The 12,887-nt window shown below is 42.5% G+C and overlaps 1 protein-coding gene across 1 annotated transcript in view; it reads left to right on the top strand.

Moving 5' to 3' along the window:
* Lrmda (leucine rich melanocyte differentiation associated) overlaps nt 1-12,887 on the top strand; it is a 1,035,900-nt gene that overhangs the window by 835,833 nt on the left and 187,180 nt on the right.

The raw sequence follows: 12,887 nt of genomic DNA on the forward strand, positions 1-12,887 counted from the left end.
ATAGAAAAATAATTTGAAAATGTGCCTTCTGGTGAGATCCATCAAATTTAAGGTCACATTTTTGGTTAAAAGGCAGACACTGATGCTATTCATTAAACTGAAAAATGGCTTGTTTCCCACTAACACTGAAATAAACTCTGGGCGAATGTGCAGTCATGCTGGCATGTGCTCACAGAGGAAGCCAAGGGGAAAGGCAGCTCTGTTTGGTTTGGACATGAGGAGTCAACAGAATTTAGGCCTTTCTTAAAGCAGCGACTTGAGAAGATTGGTGGAAGCAAATGCGAACAATTAGAAGTTCATTTGCCTTATTTAGAGGCAGAATCTTTGAAGGATCTGGGGGTTCAGGTTGTAAATCCACTTGTTTGTTTTCAGTACTGACTGATACCTATAAACAAGGACTCGGGCGTGGTGTAGCATGAGTCTCCTGCTGTCTTGAGCATGTGTTTTGAGGAGTGCCACGAACCACAGTATTTGATTAACTCAGGGATACACACATCATACACATACTTTCTAGAGTCATAGAACACAGCAAACATGACAATTGATTTGGGCTGTTCTGTTTGTCTTGATAGTCTTTGTACTTTAACCATTCAGACACTGACATCAAGCAAATATCCCTTGTACCTTAGCCAATATTTTTTTTTAAAAAAAAATATTTTGGCCTGGCTATTTTCGATTGCACCCAGATCTGAGTCACGCAGAGTGTCCCCCGGAGTGGCCAGGGTGCTCGGAGCACTCCACAGAACCTTGTGAGAGCCTCTTTCATGGCTTTCCTCCCCCTTGGCCCTGTTTATTCCCAGTCAGATTCACTTCCCTCTACTTCCACATCATCTGTACATGTATGGCTGCACCTGTAGAAGCTCTGTGATCCACACACGAGGGATAGTATCTGTTTTCCTGAGGCTGACCACTTCAGTTGCACCCATTTGCCCCCTGAGGATCTAACTTCCTTCTGTTTGGCGGCTTTCAAAGTCCCACTGTGTGTATACTCCATGTTTTCTTTCTCTGTTCCTTTGCTGTTGGGCAGCTGGGCTGTTTCCCTAACCTAGCTACCGTGAGTAGTGCCACAGCAAGCGTTGATGGGTAAGGATCTGTATTATAAGTTTGAAAGAGTTGCATTTATTTATGTATGTGGCTGGGTATGTGTGGCTGCTCATGTCTGTGCCTGTACATGTTCTGTGGTATATATGTGGAGGTCAGAAGACAACTTCTGCCATGTGGGTCCCTGTGGATATTGAAGTCAGGTTGTCAGGTTTGACAGCCAGCACCTTTATTCACTAAGCTGACTCCCCACTTTCCTCGGTAATAAGGCTTTTGATATAGATCTCACTGTATAGTTAGGACTGGCCTTGAACTTTTTACAAGTCCCTTTCATCAATTTACCAAAGGTGGGTTTGCAGGAAAGAGCTATTACACCAAGTTCTTATTCCTTAACATTTAAATGGAATCTTTAAGATCTTCACTCAATATTCAGGTTGGATTAAAAATCCCGGGGGGGGGGGGCTGGAAAGATGGCGTAGGGGAGCAGAGCCCTGGCTGCTCCTGAGGAGCCTCCTCCTTCATTCCCAGCAGCTCTCTCTGAAGCTTCCAGCCACCCACATTCCAGCTTTGAGATTCAAAGCTGTTCCTGGGACATACATGGCATACAGTCACACACACACACACACACACACACACACACACACACACACAGACACACAGACACACACACACACAGACACACAGACACACAGACATACGTACACACACAAATAGAAAAAAAGTACATCTTTTTTTTAAAAAAAAAAATTGAAAGGCTCTTTAGGCTGTCCTGATCTTGTTTAGGTTTCTGTTTCATCTTAATAGCTTTCGTTTATTGTGAGAAATCTGCATTTGCAGGTTTAAATGTATCTCATTTTAAAAACCTCCTAAGGCTCAAGAGAGGGCCCAGATGTTAAGAGCACTTACTCCCCTGTAGAGGCACTGAGTTCAGTTCCCAGAATCCACATGGTTCCTCATTCCAACTCCAGGGGATTTGATGCCCTCTTCTGGCCTTCATAGGTTCCTACTCAGACATGGTGCACATAGACTCATGAAGACACACACATATACAAATAAATAAACACATTAATCAATTTTATTTATTTAAAAATAAATTGGTCAAAAGTTTCCTAGTTGTAATAACTTTAATTAAAGCTCTAAAAATGACATCTGAAATATAGATGTTTAAATTTCAGAAAATTGACAATCAAACATTTTCTCCGCCAATACAATGTTCATTTTATACTAATTTACTATCGCAGTTATATTTTCCAGGAGAGCTTCTAATGCAGCACAAAATTATTTCGTACAAGGTTCAGCAGGTTGCCTCATTAAGCTTGCTGAGAATCGGGCTCCTTGTGATCCCCAGAAATATTCTTGCATTGATCTGCCATTAAAATGGCTCTTCTAAGTGATCTCAAGTTTATCAATAGATATAAAAAGCTGAGCAGAATATGTAGGGCAAGAGGACCCGGTCCCCAAATGTCAAACAGAGCCAGCTATGGCCAGTACCCAGGATTGTCCTGCCACCTGTTGGCTTGGCTTATGCATAACAGGGCATTGATGTCACTCACAGAGGTCTGTTACCCTCTGTGACCTCTGACCCCGTTCATCACTCCTGAGAGAAATGCAGAGCCTTTGAGAGTTCCAGCTGCTCGACTTCCGCCATCATTCACTGCCTTGGCCTCAAGGCCCTTCTGCAATGCTGAAGATATATGGCCAAGTACATTCGGGGCAGCACCCGTCCTTCCCTTCCCTTCTTCTGGATTCTTTCAGTTTTCTTTCTTTCTTTCTTTTTTTTTTTTTTTTGTCGTAAGGAAACCCAAGAAGATGTGTCCTCAGTGGATTGCATATGACAGTGTCTGCTTCTATCTCAGGAATCTGAGGCGTGATGGATAAACTGTCAGCCTTGAAGGATGATGTTTTCCCCATATTTCCATTATGAACCGGGCTGTCATCTCCTAATAAATTTTGTGCATTGGTATCAATTTATTTTTACCAGCAGAGGTCTGATGTATTTGGGAAAGGCTCTGACGGCAGTTCTGGCCCGGCCTGACAGAGTTGACTTCACCTCATTTTGGAAAGCTGCTTTGGCTCCAAGGACAGAACTTGACCCTCAGCCCTCAAGAAGAAGGAGAAAAAAAAAAATAAAAACCTCTGTGAGAGGAAGAGAGACACATGAAGCAAGTTCCTTCTTTTAAGCCAAAATAAATCAAGCCTGGAGGACTACCATGACATAATATTATTTCTACGACAGCCCTGTGAAGCCAGATGGGAAACGCCGTTGCTGGTGACTGGCTGGAGATGGCTAAACCATGGCAGTTACGCAGTACAGGTTTGGCTACCAGGTTAGCGGGTCTCCCTGGCTTTATTCTCAGAAGGACCCCAGTTGTACAGTTCTGGGCATTAAGTGTGAGGTAAGGCGCACTCATGGAGTGACTGCCGTGCTGGAGGAGAGAAGCTGTGTGGATCCGTCTCTTAGAAAGCTTTGAGTCTAGTTGTAGGGGCACAGAGTTAGAGAACCAGAATGAAAACAGGTTTCACAAGTGGCAGTGAAGATCAGTGCCCTTCTTTGACACTGACCCTTCCATTTTACTAGTCCAGGCAGTGGCTACTGGGGGCAAAGTGCCTGGGTTTGTGCCTCAGCTCTGGCATTTATGATAGCTCAAGAACCTCAGTGAGGTCTTGGTTAAACTTCCTAATTTGGCTCATTTTCAGCTTCCCCATCTCTAAAACCACACTGGGAGTTGTAACTGTGGGGTACTGCTGGAGACTGGATGAATTAATACTCGGAGAATGCTGAACACAGTTCCCGGCACAGAGTACCCACAAATATTTATTATGTCTTGGTCTCCTCCCCCTTCTTCCTCCCGCTCCTGCTTATAACTCTGTTATCATTCTCTTTTACAGACAATAAAACTATGACTTAAACACTTTAAGTAAAAAACCTAAAATCACACAGCCAAATGGCCACATTGATCAGAGAAAATGTAGAAGATAGTACACAAGTTTTGGAGCAGTCAAGGGTAGAATCCTTAAAGCTTCATTAGCTGTATTATTATTGCTGTTGTTGTTATTTCCATTCCTGAGCCATAAAGCAGCCTCGTGCCTCTATAACTCCAAACATTCTTTCTATGGATAAAAGTTGTATGAATATAATGGGATAGGAGTAAATGCTTTGCACCCAGGCCTTTGTGTAAAATGTATAAATATCTCATACATGTACATACATTTATAATATCTTAATTTAGCTTAACATATATATATATATATATAAAACCATTGGTAGAAGTTAGATATATAATATTCTACTGTAATTAGGTACAGCTACTTGAGACTTTCAGCTACTCTGTATGGTTTGGGCTGCACTTTGGTATCTGCTGCCTGTATCTGTGGTTGTAATTGATAACAAGCGGGCCTCTGACAGGGGCACAGGCTGGTGTTTAGTGCTTTATCTTAATGAACATATCACAACTTTACCCATTCATCAACGCCAGCTGCTGCTTTACCACGTTGGAAATGGCTTTTGGATATCAGATGGCTATTTCTTTAAATTTTCTTGTATTATTCATAACTAATGGATATAGATACAGCACCCTATTGTGTTTAATCTGTATCATTAATATTTTCTCCATTGCCTTCTTTAATTCAGGAGAGCAGCAGCCAGGGCATCAAACCCTAGTCTGCACCGTTTGCGATTTCTTCCTTCAGATGATGCTGCCATACCACACTGAGACACCAAAGTGACATCACTAGAGAACTTGGAAGAGAGACACTGGCGGATAGCTACAGCAGACCCAGATCAATTCAAACACATAAATAGTAGTAAAATTTTGAGATAGAATTAGGAATCATGAATTTTACATGTTACTTTGGCTGTTAAGATAATATATTCAACTGTAGTTAAATGCAAATTTAAGTTTATTTAAACTTAATTTTTCACAGTGACCCCAAAGCATTTGTGGAAACTTCCCATTGCCTTTTGTGCGTTGGTAAAGACTGATTCAAACAAATCTCTTCATATTCTCCTCAAAGGCCAGACAGATCGGAAGTACTCGTATGCCTTCCCAACATTGTTAATCATTTTCTTTCTAGATAAGATGGCAGTTTTATTTATATATCTCCGTATAAAACCTGCTGCCTTTTGCAGGGATTGAGCTGTAGCTCACTACAAATATATTACTTGATTTCCTATACATGCTAAGTAAATTCAGGAGGGATGTTTTTACAGGTACCCTTGAATGTCAGGTTCACTGTACAGTGCTGCCATTGAGCCCTGGAAACCAAGATGTCAGGTTCACTGTACAGTGCTGCCTCGAGCCCTGGAAATCAAGATGTCAGGTTCACTCTACAGTGCTGCCATCGAGCCCTGGAAATCAAGATGAGCAGCTTCCAAACTCTTCACATGCCAACTGGGTGCTATTTGATAAACAATCTGTCCCCTCTTTCATCTCAGTCATCTTATCTCTAAAATGGTTCCAACAGATGCACTGCATCCCAGGCTATGGAGAGATGGCAGAATGTCTATAAAATGCCCGGCTCGGCAGTACTGCTCCAGAGATAGGATATGCGCACCACCTGATGGTTCCGTTCTGTCTGTGTTCCAGTGTGTCTGTATTACACTGATGAGATCTGCAGCGAGAGTGAAGGAGCTGCAGTACTGACCTGGTGCGGGAGAATTGTCTGTATTCTGTCAATCATATTTTAATAAAACGCTGATTGGCCAGGCAGGCAGTATAGGCAGGAAAGCCAGACAGGAAGTAGAGGTGGAGCAAAGAGATTGGGAATATTCTGGGAAGCAGGAAGCTTCCTCTGCCACTCCTGCCCAGATCACCGAAGCAGCATCATGTGAGCTGCAACTGAAAAAGGTACCAAGCCATATGGCTAACATAGATCAGAATAATGGGTTAAGATAAGTCATAAGAACTAATAAGTAGCCAAAGCTAAGGGCCAATCAGCTTTATAACTTAGAGAGATCTTTGTGTGATTCATTTTCTATGGGACTTGCCGGTTGTGGGGTACCGGTCGGGAACAGATACCCCAACAAGCTGGCCCTCGTGCTACGCTGACCACTGCTCCATCATGCTTCTTTGGATAGGGTATGATTGGTTCTAAATAGGATGCTCTCCTTTTATTGAAATTGCCAGTCCCATTAATGAATTACTCTTTATTGATAATCCTTCCTCAAAACTTTGAAGAGTTGCCTTCATAGGCGCTATACGTTAATTTAGTACTTGGCTTCCAAAACTGTGAGCTCCAGAGTTCTGCACGAGAGACTGTAGTGAAAAGCCAAGCAGACAGTGGTAGAGGTGGTAGCCTATCAGACAGTGGTAGAGGTGGTAGCCTATCAGACAGTGGTAGAGGTGGTAGCCTATCAGACAGTGGTAGAGGTGGTAGCCTATCAGACAGTGGTAGAGGTGGTAGCCTATCAGACAGTGGTAGAGGTGGTAGCCTATCAGACAGTGGTAGAGGTGGTAGCCTATCAGACAGTGGTAGAGGTGGTAGCCTATCAGACAGTGGTAGAGGTAGTAGCCTATTAGCCAGTAGTTGGGGCTCATACTCTCCGAGGTTTCCCTTGAAGAGAGGGTGTTGGTGCAGGGAACAGCTTAGTTTGGGGTCAGACCAAACTTGCTCTCTCTCCCTAGGTTTTACTTGAGAGCCATATAGTTTTGGATGGGTTCCCTATTTTATTTGTTCAGTTTTCAAAGTTTTCTTAGGAGGTTAATAACAGCACACAATATGCTCATCAGGAAGCCAAAGAGTTGGAAAACTTAGTATATGCCGAATAAATACCAGTTCCGGTGTTACACTTCGTCCCCTCTCTCTCCGTAGTCGTCTTCTTCTCTGACTCTTCAAGTACTTCTGTCAAAGCTTGGCTACAAGTGTGGGGGTGGCAGTTTGGTCCCCTAGAGTACACATTTAAACAAACCTGAGCACCATGTCACACACTTGAAGCTCTATCACTGGGGAGACTGGGCTAGCAGAGACCTCAGTCTCCCGCCCAGTCAGACCAGCCTCCAGGGTAAATTCTCAGCACATGAACAGTGGCCCTCTCTTCAGAAACCCTTGGATGGCATCTGAGGAGCTCAGGAGCTTGTCTGCTGGCATCTACACGTAGTGTGCTCTTCCGTCTCCTTTGTACTTAGAGATTCTTTGTTGTTCTTGTAAGGAAATTTGTAGGGTTTTGTTGTTGTTGTTGTTATTGTTGTTACCTAATATTTAGATTTTTTTCACTTTTAAATTCATTTGAATAAGCAGCTGCTAAGCATGTTTTGGAAGCTACTGCCCTGCAGATAGAAAAGTTCTTTATGATTCTCATTCTATGAGTTGATTAAGAAGCAGCTCACAAAAACCCAGAGCCACCATCATTTCTTTCTTTTCTTCACTCCCTCCTTCCCCATAAATATTTGTGAACTGCTGTTCCCAGTCAGATGCCCTCTAGGGTTACTGGCAGAACTAGGGCCCCTGTAGATCAGAGAAAATCAAATGGAATGCTTCGGGCTGTTAGCTTCAAAGGGCTTCCATTCCCAGAGAGGCCTTTGCCACAATCCCCTTCTACCTCCTTTCTGCCCACTGCGGCCTGAAGGCTCTCCTCACTCTCTCAGCTAGGTGCCCAGTTTCTGCCAGACTCTTCCCTCCCTCTTGGTTTTGCAGTCATGGATTAAATCTCATCCCTACTTAATTGTTTTTCCATTCCTTCTCTTGACTTCTGTCTTTGGTATGACATAACTGTTCCTGATCTCAAAACAGTCAATGGTTCCGATCCCATCTCTTCATCACTGACATTGAATGTCTTGCTTCATGCTAGAAGGCACAATGGTACCCTTGTAAACAGGGCGGGAAACTTCAGGATGGTTATTCACTGCTGTGATTTATTCCTTTGATCTTTCTCTTCCTGTTCCCACCTGTGTATGATGAAGTGCGGGGATGATACACAGCCGTGCTTCTCAACCTTCCTAACACTGTAGTCCTTTGTACAGTTCCTCGTGTTGTGATAGCCCCAACCGTAAAATCATTGTTTCTACTTCAGAACTGTCAATTTTCTACCATTATGAATCATGATGTAAATGTCTGATATTCAGGATATCTGATATGTGATCCCCAAAGGGGCCATGACCCATAGGTTGAGAACTGTTAAACCACAGTCTTATCTTTGACTGTGAAGTGTTGTATTTAGTCAGACATCATGCCTTGACTTTCTCTTGTTTTCCTGGGAGTAAGTTGAGCACAAGGACTAAGAGCCTATAGTTCCCTTCAGAAAGTCAGTGTAGGTACTTTTGAAACCTTACCTGTAGGATGGATAAGAAGCATGTACAGACACGGTTACAGTTATCCATGTGCAGATGTCAGCTAGAGTCTTTATGAGAGTCCTGGTAGGAGTTGGTTCCTCTCCATGCCCTGTATTAATCATGGTGTAATTTTTTGATATGCCAGGAATATAAACGGCATTCCTCGTCTTGTTTTTCTTGACGTCCTCAGCACAGGTCTGACCTCCAGTAGCTGATTACTAAATATTTGATAACTAAATGATCAGTGCTTTTTCTTTTGAGAAGAAAACTAAATGTTTTTAGAGGAGTCAGCTTTCTGCCGTGGTTTCGGGGAATGAATTGTGATCAGAAGTGAAGATTACTTCTACTTGAAAGAAGCTGACAAATTTCCCAGCCCCGGGATCCCTTTCTGTGGCTTATGATTTAGGGGTGAGTGAGCACGCCAAAGAACTGCACTCAAGCTGAGTGATGGGGGATGAGCTGTGGAGCTGCGGTCTTCTACGGTATTTTGTGAAAATAGTCAGAGATTTATGGCCATTAAACAACTTTGTAGCTGCCCCTCCTTGTTCTGAAGCTGCAAAACCTCTGCTCCGGTACTCTGCCTCACATTCCCTGTGTACACCGTGACGCTCATGAATGTCCGCCCTGAGCTGCAGCTGTCACTGTACATGCGCATTGGGAAGGGCCTTACATGTCACACCGTCATTTTCTACGGTCACTGATAGACAGTCTCACCCTACAAGTCTCTCCTAGAGTGTGCTGCGCTTTCACTGAGTCTTTTCTCATAAAATTCTCCAAGTTCTAGCCTCCTTCCTCATCAGGATACACTGATGACATGACCGCTCTGTGGTATGGTTAAGGGAGGTTTGTCCTTCCTGTCAGTGACCAGGGAAATGGGTCCTTTTTCGTGGAGGGGAACACGAGGAATGCTGACTTTTGTTTAACTGCCCTAATTTGAGGAAATGGAGTTTCCTTTGGACCTGGCACCTCTTGCATGATGGAAATTGCCCTCTGCAAATGTGTTAGCTCCTGCTAACCATTACTGATGTGATTTTTGAAAATGTTAGGGGCTCTCCATTTTGAATGGGTGAGAAATCAAGAGGCCTCCCTGTGCATTGAGATCTTTAGCACATCTCATGCAAGGCTGGGACAAACACCTCAAGTCTTGAAATCTGGAAAACATTTTTGTCATTACCAGAATTTTTTTTGTCTTTTCTGTGGCTCATACTCAGTAATTTTATGAGAAATACAAATGAGATTTTTTTTTGGTTACAAACACACCCAGAGATGACATTAATCTACATTACACAAGAACTAGAAGGTTGCTTGGGGCTGATATTGACAGAAGGGGGAGTAGACATGGACGTCTTTGTATTGCTAGTTTTCATGTTTAGTTTTTAAAGATTTCAAAAGTGTGGAGAGGTTTAGACAATAAGAAAACACATAGCCACCATTTAAAATCTGTCATTCCTAATATTTTAATGTATCTACATCAAATCTATTCTTTGATCAATAGAAATAACCACACATACTTTATTAGCTCCAGTCTAATTACTGTGCCCCTTGGCAGAGGCAAGGACTTTCATGAGTTCTGTCTGGATTGCTATGATTTTTAGATTTTTGTCCATATAGAAAATCAAATGGGCACATATGCAGGAAAAACCATGCAATGTTTATCATTTGGCCACTTGTGTTTTTACTCCACAGAAATTTTTGTCTTATATGAGTTAATATATTTAAATCAGGCTATTGTTCTTGAATGCTAAGTATTAGTCTTTCATAAAGGCATATGCTATTTCACTGACTCTTTCCTCATTGACAGTTATTTAAGTTGTTTCAAATTTTTCTCTTAGAAAAAAATGCACCAATAAAAATCATCTCATGTTTCGATTTGTAGAGATGTATGTGAAGTTTTCTCTAGCTTATGAATTTTGTAGTTTTGTTTGTGTGTGTGCACGTGCATCTCCACACATGTGAGCAAGTGGACAGATGTGCACATGTGGAGGTCATAGGACAACTCAGGTATTATCCGCATGGATGCCATCGACCACTCCAAGTCACTTGAGCCAGCAACTCATTCCCCTTGGCAGGGGTGAGAGAACAACCTTCTTGCCCCTCTATGTGCCTTAGCATGAGGAAATGAAGCCTGGTGCTTCAATGGCTAGCGGAATCACATCCTGCTTTAGCTCCCGTGGCCTTTTTAGCAAATTTGATGAAATTCTCTCTCAGTTATTGACTGTTTGGGTCTCCTCTTCTTGGAAACCCCTGGCATTTCGTTTGCCAGTTGTCTTCAGTATGCATTTCTGTTGGCTGGAGGATATTCTTTATGTATCTTCAGTACTGGTATTTTATTGTAGCCATGGCAAAAATCCTCTAACAGGAGATAAAAGTAAAATGTGAAGCCACAAATCTCTGCCATCGGCACTTAGGAAAATTGGCAAGGAATCAAACATGGGAGAATCTTTACAGTCTTGGAGATTCAGACTTGTCCAGATTTCCTTATGCTTACCGTAGGCATTTCTTCTTAATACATATAAAACAAAACATTATGTAAGTGTGTCCTACTTATTGTGCCTCCATTGTCTTCTTCTCAAGTTTGTGTTGCCTCAAGTCCAAGGTGAGTTCTATATCCTTTGGCAGATAGTGTGCAAAGTGAAGGAATTTTCTTGTCTGTTTCTTTCATATGCTAACCCGGATTTTATAAATTGTGTTTTTGAGGCTAAGATGTGGAGAACATGTGTGTGGATCACACTGAAAAGGCCCAGCAGTTTTCGTTTTGATTAAAGCCAAGCTGAAGAACATGTACTTGGAATCTTGATTTGTATAAATACTGAGCTGTATAAATCCACCAAAAAGCCTAGTTTGCAAAAATTGTTATTTTCCTGGATTCTTTCCCGTCAATTAAGTTTATATTATATCACAAAAATGGATGATGAGCAGAAAAGTAATTAAATGCTGGGCATTGAATGACAGCCACAAGACTCTTGTCCTCTGTACAGCTGAGAACAAGTCTCAGTCTCTTTCTCTCAGCTCCAGAGCTCTGACGTCTTGTACAGTCAGAGTGTTTGCTGAAAGGCAATGTGCCTTTCAGTTCCTTCTAGGGGAAGCTGCTCAACACATTATCAACAGCCTAAATTCAAGTCTAAAAATTCTATAGCGCAGCGACATGAGACTCCTGTTGGGGTGGAAACCATGTCTTTTTTTTCTTTCTTTCTAAGGATGAACTGCAGCAGAAACACATATAAAAAGAAGTCTGGGATATCTTGGAGGAAGTGTCTGGACGTTCTTCATCCTGTAACTTTATCTGTCCTTCAGCCAGCATGTTTAGAACATGGTTACTGTGTTTCAAGTATCATGTTGACCACGGTAGACCTCAAAGGCAAAACAGAGAGACAACTAGCAAATTTAGGGTTTGGCTTTTAATTCAGCTTCTGTCTTGTCCACACACTTGCAGCATCTAAGTGTTCAGTGGGGTGGAGCGTAGCCAGCCTTTGAGAGCTCTGTCGTCTGTGGCAGCGCTCTTATCTGGCTGCTTCCAGTATACTTGGACCAAGCTTTAAACACCACGTATGTTCATTATGTTTGCCTTTGCGCTGCAGTGGACAAGTGTTCCCTCAAATCTGATCCCACCGAGGGACAGAGCTTCTAATTTTGCTCTGTTCAGACCTCTCTCTGTAAGTCTGCCCCAAAAGCTGCTTAATCAAACACCTCAAATGTCAGAAATGAAGTTTAAAGGGTTTCCGTGGCAAGCAGGTCTAATCTGCTGCTTAGCCCTGACTGCCGTAGAGCAGGTAATCTCTTCGGAGAGAAGCCCCGCTTCTAGCAGGGTAAACACACCTCCTAGAATGGATTTCTTCTTCTGGAAAGAGAAACGAGGAATTAATGAAATTTACTTTTTCACCAAGCTTTTGGAAAGGTTGAAAGCCTAGGATTTCACTCCAAGCAGATGTTCTTTTTCGGATATTAAAAAAAAAAAAAAAAAGTTGCATTTGATTTAGAATCTCAGTTAACTATAATGGTGGAGCTTTTGTCAAAGTCACCAAGCTCTTCAGAGGACATATTGATCATTAGCCCCAGTCCACGTGAGCTCCGAAGCGGTCATCAGTTTTTGCTGCTTTGCCTACAAAGACATACAGTTCCGGAAAGGGTTAACCCCGCAGTCACAGGCTGCCTTCCACAGTTCCCCACAGGGTAACTAGCCACAGTTCTTAGTTACAGTCAAAGAGGTCCTGATGTACAAATAGAAAAACAAAACAAAACAACACCATTTCATACGTCATTTTCTTTTGGTAATTTGAATGATTCCCCTGCCCTCGCCCCTCCCCCCCAGATAAATGAGAGCACTGAACTTCCTTACCAAGCATGGGAAAGCCCTGCCCCCTCCAAACAGCTCCATCAGTGTCCAGCTTCACTGTCAGGAGGTTGCCCTCATGGAGACTGTATCACGGAGTCCTGTTTTCTGTTAACCTTCTAGTTGCTGATGGCTCGTTGAGAACCATCACCATACTGAGTACCCACCGTTGAAAATTAAAAATCCAACAAGCTACAAACACAAACCTTTTCAACACTCACCTGACGTCACAAGTGGAAGCTTCTCCT

The sequence above is a fragment of the Myodes glareolus genome, chromosome 12 (assembly GCF_982192425.1).
Source record: "Myodes glareolus chromosome 12, mMyoGla1.1, whole genome shotgun sequence".
Taxonomy (NCBI): domain Eukaryota; kingdom Metazoa; phylum Chordata; class Mammalia; order Rodentia; family Cricetidae; genus Myodes; species Myodes glareolus.